A 16,719-nucleotide genomic window follows, 5' to 3' on the forward strand; every position below is an offset into this window, starting at 1 on the left:
AGAACCCGGTGATGGGGATAATACCAGGGAGGGGGGAAGCTCCCTGGCGCCCCCGGCTCTCCGACACGGTTAAGGGGATAAGCCCCGCACATCGCCGCGTACAGGAGGCCTGGCCCTGACATCAGCCCCCCCCATCAAGGCTGGCATATCTAGTGGGAGCCCCCACAGAACGCCTTGGCCTAGACCCAGACATTAGGAGAAAAAAGGGACAGAAACAGACAGAAACAAAAGAAAGGGTGACAGAATAAGAAGTTTATTATCTAGAGAATGATAGATGGATGAAAGAAGGTTTTTCAAAAGAAAATTACAACAATACAATCAGTGTCTAGCTTAATCAAATGAATCTCTGTACTCAACAGTCCAACGATTCCTGAAGCAAGAGGCAGAATTTTCTGGAAGCAGGATCATCACCCCATCACCCCGAACCCCCAAGCACAAATCCATTGTGCAAGCTAAGGATTCCTGCCAATAGCCCGGTGAGTTTATGCTGCTTTCAGCCAGACAAGCTGGCTTCTGCAGTCTTTCCCTCAGAGCATGTTAATGACTTCTGTCCAGTGTGACTTCTCTGATGTCTAATTAGATTACGCTTACTGTTAAAACACTTGCTGCATTCTGAGCAACTAAATGGTTTCTCTCCTGTGTGACTCCTCTGATGTTCAACAAGGACAGGGTACTGGGTAAAACAATTGGTACATTCAGAACATTTAAATGGTTTCTCTCCTGTGTGAATCCTCTGATGTTTAACAAGGTCGGGGTACTGGGTAAAACACTTGGTACATTCAGAACATTTAAATGGTTTCTCCCCTGTGTGAATCATCTGATGATTAACAAGATGTGACTTTTGTATGAAACACTTGCAACATTTAGAGCACGTATATGGTTTCTCTCCTGTGTGAATCCTCTGATGTCTGACAAGATGTGACTTTACGGTAAAACATTTGCTACATTCAGAACATGTAAATGGTCTCTCCCCTGTGTGACTCCTCTGATGTATGAAAAGATCGGATTTATATGTAAAGCGTTTGTCACACTCAGAGCACAGATGTGGTCTCTCTCCTGTCAGATTCATCATGTATTAGATGAGATATAAATTAGCTTCAGAAGGTTTCTCCTATGCAGAAAATGAGAATAGCTTTAGTGACTCCTCCAGAGGTGTAAGAAGAAATGACGTCTATAGGTGACTTGATCTGAGTAAAAAGTATCTTTCCAAAGTGTCTTGTTAATGAAAGTCTTGTTACTTATTTGTCCTGAAAGAAAATACATATATATTTAGATAACTGAGTAATCTTTATAGTAATTCTACTATACAGTAATATAATGTACATTTATATGCACTAACTCATATGACCCAGGCATTTACCATTGTGTTTTTATATGTATGTCACCAAATTGCTATATCCCTATTTCCAGCCATGTGTGCAGCTTGGAGACCTCTATCATCCTGCAGCAGATACCTATACTGAGTATAATACAGTCTATTGAGGCTTCTATAGGAATTGTATAATCCGATTCTCTGACCTGAGGGTGTGGATTACTCACTTCCTGCCAGGGGCTGGTTGGTAGAGGAGTGTGAGCAGGGGAAGTTAGGGGAGGTGTGTGAGCAGGGGCAGTTAGGAGAGGAGTGTGAGCAGGGGCAGTTAGGAGAGGAGTGTGAGCAGGAGCAGTTAGGGGAGGTGTGTAAGCAAGGGCAGTTAGGAGAGGAGCGTGAGCAGGGGCAGTTAGCAGAGGAGTGTGAGCAGGTGTAATTAGGAGAGGAGTGTGAGCAGGGGCAGGTAGGAGAGTAGTGTGAGCAGGGGCAGTTAGCAGAGGAGTGTGAGCAGGGGCAGGTAGGAGAGTAGTGTGAGCAGGTGTAATTAGGAGAGGAGTGTGAGCAAGGGCAGGTAGGAGAGTAGTGTGAGCAGGGGCAGTTATGAGAGGAGTGTGATCAGTGGATTGTTAGAAAAGGAGTGTGAGCAGGGGTAGTTAGGAGAGGAGTGTGATTAGCAGCAGTTAGGAGAGGAGTGGGAGCAGGGGTAGTTAGGAGAGGAGTGTGAACAGGGGCAGTTAGCAGAGGGGTGTGAGTAGTGGCAGTTAGCAGAGGATTGTGAGCAGGGGTAGTCAGGAGAGGAGTGTGAGCAGGGACAGTTAGGAGAGGAGTGTGATCAGGGGTAGTTAGGAGGAGTGTGATTAGGAGCAGTTAGGAGAGGAGTGTGAGCAGGAGCAGTTAGGAGAGGATTGTGAGTAAGGACAGTTAGGAGCAGTTAGTGGAGAAAAATGAGCAGGGGTAATTAGGAGAGCAGTATGAACAGGAGCAGTTATTAGAGGAGAGTGAGTGGGGGCAGTTAGAAGAGGAGAGTGTTGCCAAGGAGATTATATACTTTAAAACATCACTTCCGCCTGCTTCTTAGCCTGATTTCTGCCACAAGTGCAGTGCAGCTAGCCTCTGACTCCCGCTGAACTTCCACCCTTCAGTTGCCCAGTGCTCCCCCTCACAGTGCCTGCAAGCGCTCATTCTGGACCATCCACAGGGAGCTGCCCATCAGCAACGCTGATGCCATCTCAAGCCACCATCCATTTAATACTTGCCTTTGACACCACATGAAGTGTGTCAGGTTAGAAAATAATAGAACATATGTTTTGCTGACTTAGACACGTGAGCGTGTGAGCCGCTAACTCATCCCAATCAGCCAGTCCGCTGTACGCTGATGTCGGCTCCATCTGTAGGATATATATTGTACCGTAATGTACCATTTTACATATACTTAGATTTTAAAACTGAATAAATAATTATTGTTATGGTAAATTTTGATCACAGTATAATACCTCTAAATAATATATAGTTAGTAATAACTAATAATAATAGTTTATCTATCAATTTATTATAATACATACAGTAACATAATTACCTCTGGAGATCCTTCCTCTGCCTCTCTCTTACTCCTCCGTCCTCCCAGCTCTCCAACCAGTAACTGATACAGCAGCTCCTCCATCAGCTCCCAATACAGCCTATTTATAGTCACTCCTCCCCATCTCTCTCCAGTAGTTCCCAGGATGCCCAGGGGTGACATGTAAATTAGGGTTTCATAACATTAGTATGCAGTCATTCACCACAGCAGCTTCTCCTGTCCAGCTCCTTGTCTTGTAAATGAGGTGTAAATATTCCTAGAGTCACTTACTACAATGGGAAATGCTAATTACACCCTGGCAGGGTAACACCTTGTATTGTAATTAGATCACGGCAATCTCTGGCCTCCTGTTATGTCACCAAAGGGACCTTTTGTTCATTAGTCACCTATTGTCCAGGCAGAGAGTAAGCAGAAAGTCCACAGCAGCTAAGCAGTGATTGGCCGGATTAGTACCTCTTGGGAGACCAGGAGGGAATATTTGGTGCTGTATTCATACCCAGACATATATATATATATATATATATATATATATATAAAACGAATCCAACAACCTGCACCCACGGACTTGCTTCAGATATATATATATATATATATATATATACAAATAGATATATACATATATATATATATATATATATTTAGGAGAGTCCGCACTCAGGGTAAGTCGTTGTCATAGGGGGTGCTCCAACAGATGAATGAACATCACAAAGGTACAGAGGTATATGAAATGGGCACTCACCAAGGTCTTAAATTCAGCAAAAAGATTTATTCACGACATGAAAATACATCCGACGTGACGTGACGTTTCGATCAAAGGATCGTCATCAGGAGAATGTCAACACAGGTAACAGATATCATTCCCAACCAACAGGCAACCTGGTATCCATCCATGGAGGAGATACGGTATCTCCTCCATGAATGGATACCAGGTTGCCTGTTGGTTGGGAATGATATCTGTTACCTGTGTTGACATTCTCCTGATGACGATCCTTTGATCGAAACGTCACGTCACGTCGGATGTATTTTCATGTCGTGAATAAATCTTTTTGCTGAATTTAAGACCTTGGTGAGTGCCCATTTCATATACCTCTCTATATATATATATATATATATATATATATATATATATATATATGAGAGCAAGAGACCGGCACACTCCACGGTACTAAGAGCTGTAGAAGCCGGGTGCCTGCACAAATAGTAGATATTGTACGGGGGTGAGAGCGGCACTCGCAGCACACAAATAGACCATAAGCTGGTTTAATTCAACAGCGACGTTTCAACGTCTTTTATTAGACGTTTTCTTCAGGCTAGCCTGAAGAAAACGTCTAATAAAAGACGTTGAAACGTCGCTGTTGAATTAAACCAGCTTATGGTCTATTTGTGTGCTGCGAGTGCCGCTCTCACCCCCGTACAATATATATATATATATATATATATATATATATATATATATATATATATATATATATATATATATATATATACAATTATTTATGTGTGCCCCAAAACCCCTTTTTGTTTTTCCTCCCTGTCTTTCTTAGACAAACACAATAAATGAGCTCTTGTTCATTGTTGGGTGACACAAGCCACTTTCTCAAAGCATTTTACTCAGGTGTTATATGCTTTGAAGAAGCTGTGGTGCACATATATTACATTCCCATGTTCTGAGTACCAGTGGCAGGACCTGAAGGTGGCATTCTATTGGCTCTCAGCATTCCTTAATGTGCTGAGAGCCATAGACTGCACCCGCTTTGGGATTTGGGCACCACACTTGAGGGTGCACAACTTCATCAACAGACAAGGGTGTCACTCCCTCAACATGCAGGTGGTGTGTGACACTAACCTCAAATTTCTAAGCGTGGATGCAGGCTACTCCGGGAACCACGGACAGAATCAGACATGGTAATATGTCATGAACTACTATCGCTGACTATGAATTTCTAAATCTCCATTAACCAGATGTATTACTGTAAATATTTGAACTTTTGTCTCCTGTTATATGTACATGTAAAAACTAGCAGAATAGGCTAAGATGATTACGTATAAACGACCAAACCGACGTTTGATAACTGTAACTTTACTGTATAATGTGGCTATACATATATATATATATATATATATATATATATATATATATATATATATATATATATATATATAGCGTGTAAAAAGAAATAGCGGCACTCAGACGGGTCTTTTCAAAGAATGTATTCAGTGAAGCAAAAACTGACGTTTCGGAGCTCTTGGCCCCGTTTTCAAAGTGAAGCTGATGAGAAACTTTGAAAACGGGGCCAAGAGCTCCGAAACGTCAGTTTTTGCTTCACTGAATACATTCTTTGAAAAGACCCGTCTGAGTGCCGCTATTTCTTTTTACACGCTACTTTGATATTTGCTGAAGGCACCGGGGGCAGCTGACTGTTGAGAGGAGAGTGCCGGGCCGACACAGACAGCTGTATATATATATATATATATATATATATATATATATATATATATATATATATATATGTGTATACTCATATTTATTTTCCTTCTTCTCCTTCTTTTTTCCTCCAAAAAAGACATACAACAATTTTTTCATAATATGATATATCGGACAATCTGTTAGAATATATCTGAATGCGGCTATTACCGAATCAAATTAGATCTTCCTCCAAACCTGACTAATGATATAATGATGTAATAAAATAATATAGTATCCTCCTGTGAATGATATATGTTACATCATGAATATATGTTACATCATGAATAAATTATACTTCTCTCCTACTGTCTTTATATCTGGATTATTTGACATGCCATATCATAGGTAAATTGTCAATTGGACAGGCACCTGCTAGGAATACAGCCCTATTCTGGACTATATATCTTTTTTGTTACAGGTTCACGAGAACACTTTGTCCTCCAAAATAGTTCTGTATAAAGTACACATATATATATATATATATAGATGTGGAGGGTGCGGCACTCACGGCGTAATAAATAAGCAGCAGACAGTAGTTTGGATATCAACGTTTCAATTTCATTGTCGAAATTTTCATCAGGATAAATATACAGTAGAAAAAACATACCTTTATAGTAGACAAATCACCACGTGAATCACAGCCGTCTGACGCATACACGCCCCTCAAGCGGCGTTTGATGACGTCATTACACGGGACGGCGTTACCAACCAATCCCCAGTGCCATCACCATAGTAACATATATAAACAAAAACATAGCAGCTGGAAAAGAAACAATAATAGCAGTTAGAATAAAGCGTAAATCTTAATAAGCATAAAGTTACAGTATACAGTACATATAATTAACGGAACATATTGTAACTAATCTGTTCATTAAGCCCGCGTGGAGCGATCACATCTAATTTAAATATCCACCGCGCCTCGCATTGCAGTAGTTTGCGTGGATGGTTACAGTAGCGCACGCAGGGGGGGTTTCTGAGTACCCAGAAACCCCCCTATGAGTCTAAGGGCCCTAGTCTGAAAGCTGAGGGTCCCCTCTTTCCAAGGGTACAAGAATTTTAAAAATCGGCCCTTGGGAACCAGAGATATCTGACTTCAAAGCAGTGGTCCCCATCCAAGCCTGTTAATTGCTCTTCCCAGTCAGATATTTCAGGTTCTGTCTGACTTAGAGTTTTTCTGAGGGTATATTCCAAAAGCTGAGACTCTCCCACTTTGATAGACACTAGTAGCTTGTCTCTACTCTTCCCAGAACCAGAGAAATCAGCCTTCCAGCAGCTGGTTACTGCTCCAGCTCCACACACCTGGTATGTAGTTTTATATACTTTTTTGTGGATTGGTCTGGTTCCTGAACTCTGATCTCCAAGTCCCCAGTACCATTTGGTAGGAGGAATTCTCTAGTTTTTAATTCCATTAAAATCTAAGAAATCTATTTACGGGAACTGGAGATATCTGCAGTCAAGCAAGCTATCCTCCCACCAGAAAATGATGAATAATAAGCCCACTAAACTATACACCCCTCCTCTGCATATTAAACATCCTCTACCACCCTGGAAGTTATGTATCAGGGCCCCTTCATTCAGCCCAATGCCCCCTTCTCCCACCATCTGTGCACTAAAGGGGTAATTAGTGGAAATTACTGATCCAGGCCCTACATGCTGAGCAGTTGATATAATACCCCCTACCACCCGTGGGACATCAAAGCTTCCCCCACCCCTACCACTGGAGGATCGGTAGGGGCCCCAATACATTGCTATGCCCAGGGGCCTACACTGCTGTTAATGCCCCTGTATGTATATATGTGTATGTATATGTATATATATATATATATATATATATTATTTTTTTTTATTATTATTATTATTATTTATATACATTTGGTCTATCTATAATACTTTAACTGACCCGGCATATACTGGGTCACCTAAGTGTCCATCTCCGTGCTTTGCTCCGCCCCTCTGGAAACCCCCTTCTGAAAATCCTGCGTTTGCCACTGGGTTACCACCTCGTAGTGTAGGTGGTATACCATCAATCATACGGAACCGAAGACTGTTAAGGGGATGCTTATGAAGGAGAAAATGACGGGCGACCTGCTGGTCGCTATGTCCCTTCTCTAAAGCAGCCCGGATAGAGCTCCTGTGTTGAGCTATCCTTTCTTTGATCTTCCTCTGAGTCTTACCGATATAAACCAAACTACAAGGACAAATAATCTGGTAGACAACGTAAGAGGAGTTACAGTCAAAACGATAACGGATTTTAAATGATTGACCGGTGTGGGGGTGTGAAAACGAATCACCAGTCAGAAGGAACTGGCAGGCAGTGCAAGTGCACCTGAAGCATCCTAGTTTAGGGCCACCTAGGAATGTAGTTCTAGTGGGCATAGGGTGAAAATTGACTTCGTTTTTTACCAACAAATCGCGCAGGTTACGGCGAGTAACATGGCATTATGCGTTGCTGGCCAAAAGGTAATGAAGGGTCAGAACGTACAATCGGCCAACATTTTTTGACAGTTTTAGCCACTGAATCAGAAAGAGTATTACACCGTGACACCCAAGGGAGCCTATCAGTGTCATGTTTATCTCGTACTTTAGGTAAAAGCAAAGTAGCACGATCCAATTGGAGAACTTTATTCTTACATTCCAAAAGTAATTTCAATGAATAGCCGCGCTCAGTAAATTTAATAACCAGCTCATCAATTTGACGTTCAGCTTCTTCTTTAACATTATTGATGCGGTGAATTCTTATCATCTGAGAGTATGGTAAACCACGAACCAGACCGGGTGGATGGCAACTTTGTGGCAACAGTATAGTGTTCCGGTCCGTGGGTTTAACATATACAGAAGTTGTCAATTTCCGCTCACGCAAATGGATGTTAATGTCCAAAAAATGCACATAACTATTGCTAAGCTCAGAAGTGAATTTGACGGGGCTGTCAGATAAATTGTGGGAATCAATGATAGTGGATAGTGAAGAAAGGTCACCACGCCAAATAATTAATAAATCATCGATATATCGTTTAAACAAAATAATATGATCACTAATAACACTGGAAGAAAAAAAGATGTCAAATTCAACTGAAAACATAAAGATGTTTGCGTATGCCGGTGCCATGGAAGATCCCATGGCACAGCCTTTGACCTGTAAATAAAATTCCTTGTTATAGATGAAAAAATTATTGTTCAAAATAAATTCAAGTAATGACAGAATAAAAATAATCAATGCCTCCTCAAATTCACTTCTGCGCTGCAGAAATCTCCTGACAGCAGCGATACCTAAAGAATGGGGGATGATGGTATAAAGATTAACGACATCTACTGTTGCCAGTTTGCATTCTGACGATAATGTCGGAAGGGTATCAAATTGCTGCAAAAGTGATGTACTGTCCAATAAAAAGGTAGGTTCTGCTTGAATGAGAGGTTGAAGAAGAGCGTCAATATATGTAGCAGCAGGTTGTAGCAATGAGTTGGTAGCAGCCACAATAGGGCGACCCGGGGGAGGGTCAAGCCCCTTGTGGATTTTGGGCAATGTATATAGTGCCGGAGTCACTGGGAATTCAGGAAGAAGTAGTTTACCGATTTTATCGGAAATGACACCGGAGTCAATACCACCTTGAACAATCGCACTCAATTTCTGTTTACATGTATTAGCGGGATTGCTGGACAATTTGATGTAAGTAGACTTATCAGAGAGATGACGTAGAATTTCTTTATGGTAATCAGTAAGATCTTGAAGAACTATACCTCCGCCCTTATCAGCAGGGCGGATGATAAGATTATCATTGCTGGAAAGGCGTTGGATGGCTTGTCGTTCCAATATAGATAAATTAGGATGTTGACGAGTTGGTGCTTTTGTAATAGAGTCAACATCTTGCTCCAATATCCTAGTAAAAGCCTTTATACTTGCGTTATGAGTTTGTGGCTCAAATAACGATGGTGGACAAAATTTCTTAAGAGAGTCTGGGATAGATGGTTGGGCGTCATTGATATTAGGAAAGGGGTCACGATTATGGAAGAATTCTTTAAGTTTTAATTTCCTTACAAGTTCTGATTTCTCAATGTGCCATTGAAACTGGTCGTGGGGAACCGATGGTATGAATGATAAGCCCCTATTCAGAAGTTTCAATTCACTGTCCGATAATTCATATGATGACAAGTTATATACTATCGAGGACGTGGAGGCTTGGTTGCTTTTTTGCCTTTTGTTTTGTTGTCCACGACGGGTGCGGGGTCGGTGTCTTTTAACAACATTTTTCTGGTACGTGCCCCTAAAGGGATATTTTTATTTTTGGCAGCAGTTATACGCTAGCTGAACTGCCAGTGCCTTGTGATGACTCGGTATCATACTGGAAACGGTTTTTGACGTCATTACACGGGACGGCGTTACCAACCAATCCCCAGTGCCATCACCATAGTAACATATATAAACAAAAACATAGCAGCTGGAAAAGAAACAATAATAGCAGTTAGAATAAAGCGTAAATCTTAATAAGCATAAAGTTACAGTATACAGTACATATAATTAACGGAACATATTGTAACTAATCTGTTCATTAAGCCCGCGTGGAGCGATCACATCTAATTCCCGTGTAATGACGTCATCAAACGCCGCTTGAGGGGCGTGTATGCGTCAGACGGCTGTGATTCACGTGGTGATTTGTCTACTATAAAGGTATGCTTTTTCTACTGTATATTTATCCTGATGAAAATTTCGACAATGAAATTGAAACGTTGATATCCAAACTACTGTCTGCTGCTTATTTATAACGCCGTGAGTGCCGCACCCTCCACATCTATATTCGTCTCTACCAGACTGTGAGGGCACCGGCTGCAGTTTATCTATTCTACAGGAGTGCCAGACCCTACCTCTACTATTACTGAATATTGACAATTCTGTCGGGGCACCCTTGATTATTTACTACATCGTGGATACAGCCATTGACTATCTTGGCCATTTTTAAATCTGTTTGTTCGTGCACTGGAATATCCCTCTCACAGCCTTGCTATGGCGGAAGGAGGGACGGAGTTTGATCCTAATCTGTTCGCTTTCCCCATGAGCGACACACACACATTCTCAGATGTTGAGATTGATGCAATTGTGCTTGAACGCGGAATCAACGATGAAACAGAAGCTACATCAGCTGACATCATTTTCAGGGATCTTCTACGGCTCAAGAAAAAAGAGGTTGATTTTCACCTCCATGCCCTATCACTAAGTGATTATTATAAAGCAAAAAAGATTCCCCGTGGTTTCCGTGTCCGCAACTGCCCGACTATAGGCAGATTTGACCCGCACTTCTGTAAGCGGTGGGTCGGAATTTTAAATAAATGCTCTTTTGACCTTATCGTCCTAGTCATAGAGCAATCGTCTAAGGAGCTTGCACAAATCAAAACCAAGATTGCATCCTTTGAGCATATACATCTACCCACCCTTACTAAGGACACCGACAATGACTGGTTGGATCGTCTAAAGATACAAGTCACTAATTATAAAAAAGAACTGATACAATTTAAGAAAGAGAAACTTATCAAGGTCGAGAATGACTATGAGAAACATTCTGTGTATCGATGGCTGAGTGGCAATCCTGCCGACACGGAACGTCGACCGTTCTTTAGACGACATAGGAACCAGAAAAACCGTTTCCAGTATGATACCGAGTCATCACAAGGCACTGGCAGTTCAGCTAGTGATTCTGAGCGTATAACTGCTGCCAAAAATAAAAATATCCCTTTAGGGGCACGTACCAGAAAAATGTTGTTAAAAGACACCGACCCCGCACCCGTCGTGGACAACAAAAAAAAAAGTCAAAAAAGCAACCAAGCCTCCACGTCCTCGATAGTATATAACTTGTCATCATATGAATTATCGGACAGTGAATTGAAACTTCTGAATAGGGGCTTATCATTCATACCATCGGTTCCCCACGACCAGTTTCAATGGCACATTGAGAAATCAGAACTTGTAAGGAAATTAAAACTTAAAGAATTCTTCCATAATCGTGACCCCTTTCCTAATATCAATGACGCCCAACCATCTATCCCAGACTCTCTTAAGAAATTTTGTCCACCATCGTTATTTGAGCCACAAACTCATAACGCAAGTATAAAGGCTTTTACTAGGATATTGGAGCAAGATGTCCACTCTATTACAAAAGCAACAACTCGTCAACATCCGAATTTATCTATATTGGAACGACAAGCCATCCAACGCCTTTCCAGCAATGATAATCTTATCATCCGCCCTGCTGATAAGGGCGGAGGTATAGTTCTTCAAGATCTTACTGATTACCATAAAGAAATTCTACGTCATCTCTCTGATAAGTCTACTTACATCAAATTGTCCAGCAATCCCGCTAATACATGTAAACAGAAATTGAGTGCGATTGTTCAAGGTGGTATTGACTCTGGTGTCATTTCCGATAAAATCGGTAAACTACTTCTTCCTGAATTCCCAGTGACTCCGGCACTATATACATTGCCCAAAATCCACAAGGGGCTTGACCCTCCCCCGGGTCGCCCTATTGTGGCTGCTACCAACTCATTGCTACAACCTGCTGCTACATATATTGACGCTCTTCTTCAACCTCTCATTCAAGCAGAACCTACCTTTTTATTGGACAGTACATCACTTTTGCAGCAATTTGATACCCTTCCGACATTATCGTCAGAATGCATCCTGGCAACAGTAGATGTCGTTAATCTTTATACCATCATCCCCCATTCTTTAGGTATCGCTGCTGTCAGGAGATTTCTGCAGCGCAGAAGTGAATTTGAGGAGGCATTGATTATTTTTATTCTGTCATTACTTGAATTTATTTTGAACAATAATTTTTTCATCTATAACAAGGAATTTTATTTACAGGTCAAAGGCTGTGCCATGGGATCTTCCATGGCACCGGCATACGCAAACATCTTTATGTTTTCAGTTGAATTTGACATCTTTTTTTCTTCCAGTGTTATTAGTGATCATATTATTTTGTTTAAACGATATATCGATGATTTATTAATTATTTGGCGTGGTGACCTTTCTTCACTATCCACTATCATTGATTCCCACAATTTATCTGACAGCCCCGTCAAATTCACTTCTGAGCTTAGCAATAGTTATGTGCATTTTTTGGACATTAACATCCATTTGCGTGAGGGGAAATTGACAACTTCTGTATATGTTAAACCCACGGACCGGAACACTATACTGTTGCCACAAAGTTGCCATCCACCCGGTCTGGTTCGTGGTTTACCATACTCTCAGATGATAAGAATTCACCGCATCAATAATGTTAAAGAAGAAGCTGAACGTCAAATTGATGAGCTGGTTATTAAATTTACTGAGCGCGGCTATTCATTGAAATTACTTTTGGAATGTAAGAATAAAGTTCTCCAATTGGATCGTGCTACTTTGCTTTTACCTAAAGTACGAGATAAACATGACACTGATAGGCTCCCTTGGGTGTCACGGTATAATACTCTTTCTGATTCAGTGGCTAAAACTGTCAAAAAATGTTGGCCGATTGTACGTTCTGACCCTTCATTACCTTTTGGCCAGCAACGCATAATGCCATGTTACTCACGTGGCCGTAACCTGCGCGATTTGTTGGTAAAAAAACGAAGTCAATTTTCACCCTATGCCCACTAGAACTACATTCCTAGGTGGCCCTAAATTAGGATGCTTCAGGTGCACTTGCACTGCCTGCCAGTTCCTTCTGACTGGTGATTCGTTTTCACACCCCCACACCGGTCAATCATTTAAAATCCGTTATCGTTTTGACTGTAACTCCTCTTACGTTGTCTACCAGATTATTTGTCCTTGTAGTTTGGTTTATATCGGTAAGACTCAGAGGAAGATCAAAGAAAGGATAGCTCAACACAGGAGCTCTATCCGGGCTGCTTTAGAGAAGGGACATAGCGACCAGCCGGTCGCCCGTCATTTTCTCCTTCATAAGCATCCCCTTAACAGTCTTTGGTTCCGTATGATTGATTGTATACCACCTACACTACGAGGTGGTAACCGTCCACGCAAACTACTGCAATGCGAGGCGCGGTGGATATTTAAATTAGATGTGATCGCTCCACGCGGGCTTAATGAACAGATTAGTTACAATATGTTCCGTTAATTATATGTACTGTATACTGTAACTTTATGCTTATTAAGATTTACGCTTTATTCTAACTGCTATTATTGTTTCTTTTCCAGCTGCTATGTTTTTGTTTATATATGTTACTATGGTGATGGCACTGGGGATTGGTTGGTAACGCCGTCCCGTGTAATGACGTCATCAAACGCCGCTTGAGGGGCGTGTATGCGTCAGACGGCTGTGATTCACGTGGTGATTTGTCTACTATAAAGGTATGCTTTTTCTACTGTATATTTATCCTGATGAAAATTTCGACAATGAAATTGAAACGTTGATATCCAAACTACTGTCTGTTGCTTATTTATTACGCCGTGAGTGCCGCACCCTCCACATCTATATTCGTCTCTACCAGACTGTGAGGGCACCGGCTGCAGTTTATCTATTCTAAAGGAGTGCCAGACCCTACCTCTACTATATATATATATATATATATATATATATATATATATTCTAAGATATCAGATAGTGCCTATTGTACTCCATTTGTTTTTAATATAGTTTTTTTTTTTTTTCACATAGCACGTTCATTGTTTGATTTTCTCACTATTTTATTCACAGTTGCTTCCGACGTCCAGTCATTGTGACACCGGGGCGGTGATTGACATCTCACACACCCTCCCAGGGGCGGTGCAATGAGAGCCCGCACCTCCGGAAGTCCTGGTCTCTGAACGCCAGTCCTAGGTTGCCTGACACACGCTATATTAACTCGCTCCCAGGTAAGCTCCTGGTTCACTTATGTATCCATTTTACCGATTATGAACGCTATATGACCTGATGAAAAGGCCAATGTAGGCCTTGAAACGTTGTCTATTATATGCATCCTCTTCACCGATAAACGTCTATTTGAAGTCCTTCGAGTGCCGCCTCTATGTCCGCAGGGAGCACACCAGCTGTCCACGGATTGATATTATATATGAATCGTTGGAGGGCACCTAGGCATTGATTATTTTTTCCAGAGTGTTTAAAATGCAAAAAAGGTGGGAAACTCCCAGCCTAGTGATGTGCTTATGTAGTGAGTTTTGCTATAAATCATGTACATATAAATTATATTTTAAATGGCATGTTGCCAATGTAATTGTTCACCTTTTCAGCTAGCAAGTTACAGTAGATAGGAACCATAATGCTTGCTTAGCCTCTAGCAACCTGCCTGGTAAAAGTGTAGGTACTGCTAGAGAGTAGATTTGGGTTGTCACAGGCTAGGGTATAATGGTAGGATTTGATTAATTTAGTTAAGTTTAGTAATAGCCAACATGAGACCAATAGGTTTAAGATAATCTATTGTGGTACTAGGTTGGTGGTGCTCCCAAAGGTTCAACAAGTACGTATACTCAAAAGAGGTGTCTCAAGAAGACAAGGCATGAATGAAGTAGGTTTTTGGGGCACACTTGAGGATTTAATAAATAGTAAGTGAAAGAATGAGGAGTGGGTGCATACAACACATAACCTTTATTTCATCACTTAAAAGACGTCACAATTACCATAGAGCAGGCTTTCCCAACCACGGTCCTCAAGGCACACCAACAGTGCAGGTATTGTAGATATCCAGGCTTGAGCACAGGTGACTTAATTAGTACCTGAGTGATTCTGATTAAACCATCTGTGCTGAAGCCTGGATATCACTAAAAACTGCAGTTGGTGTGCCTTGAGGACCGTCGTTGGGAAAGCCTGCCATAGAGGGTGATGTGATAACAATATATCAAAACAATATCTTAATGTACAATATACAATGGCAGTGCCAATCAAGTATTGTAGGCGAAAATTTCTTAAAATACGGTATCCAGATTTAATGGCACACAGATGTGCTGCTACATATACTCTTGTATATATTTACATAATAATACTTAGAATTAGCTTTCTTTTGGAAGTATAGTACTTGCTTCCTTAACCCCGAACTGGACACCTGAAAGTACAGATATTTCTAGGGTTCCACATTTGGTTTGTACAGCAGATTGGTAGAGTTGATAGAAGGTTTTTCAACCAGTAAGTTTTTGGAGAAAAGAAGTAGTGGAGTCGAATTGATCCTTATGTATCATATGGTGCTTCTACTTTCTGGGTATAATGTAGGTACTGTACATTAGATTCTCTTTATGCCATAAAAACGTGTTAGTGTTAAGCTGTAAACTATTCAATAGTGTCATGTGTAAGCTTAGAAACATTTATACACATGGGCCCTTATTCAGATCTGATCGCAGTACAAATTTGTTCTCAAAATGGGCAAAACCATGTGCACTGCAGGTGGGGCAGATGTAACATGTGCAGAGAGAGTTACATTTGTGTGAGTTATTTTGTTTCTGTACAGGGTAAATACTAGTTACATTATTTTTACACTGCAATTTAGATTTCAGTTTCAAACACACCCCACCCAAATTTAACTCTCTCTATACATGTTACATCTGCCCCACCTGCAGTTTACATGGTTTTGCCCATTTTGAGAACAAATTTGTTCTGCGATCAGATCTAAATAAGGCCCATGGTGCATTACAGTGTAACGCCACGATTATGTTTTGCAGGTGACTCAGGATATGGGTGTCTCCCTTAGCTCATGACACCTCTGTGTATTCCACAAGGCCGTTAACAGCACTGCTACAATGATGCACACATGTTGTGGAATGCACCTTTGTGGTGCTGAAATGTCATTTTAGGTGTTTGGACCGATAATCTGGTACACTGCTTTACCACCCAGCGAATGTAGTCATGCTTGTCCAGGCTTGCTGCATGCTGCATAACATTGCCCTGGGCCAAGGTAATTATGTGGAGGAAGACATTGCAGTCATGCAGGAAGCTGAAGCTACACAGCTTAGAGTAGTTAGGATTACTTGGAGGGGGATGTGATTTGCATTGTGCTGATATGGCAGTATTTCTCAGGTATTTGGATGTATAAAATGTAAATATTACAAATGTACTTGTAAATGCAATATTGTAAAGCCTAAGTGGGTATTCAATCTGTAGGTTACGGCGGTGGAGCTTGTTTGACCGGCGTCACCCTGTCCCGTTCTCGGTCAGCTCGACCGAGAACATGCAGATGGGATTCAATGTCGGGACGAGAAGGGGGCATAGCCACGAGTTGCAGCCAGGAAGAGGCGAGCTGCAGCTGGCAGCTCGTCACTTCCCGGTCGCTCTCGGCCGAACGAGCCCAACAGCTTTTGAAGTTGGGCTTGTTTTTTGAGATACCCTGCTCAATGCTGTTGAGGATGACAGCCCTGAATAGGGCCTGGCGGGCATCTCTCCCGGTGATTGAATA

The sequence above is a fragment of the Crinia signifera genome, chromosome 4 (assembly GCF_055691185.1).
Source record: "Crinia signifera chromosome 4, ASM5569118v1, whole genome shotgun sequence".
NCBI lineage: Eukaryota > Metazoa > Chordata > Amphibia > Anura > Myobatrachidae > Crinia > Crinia signifera.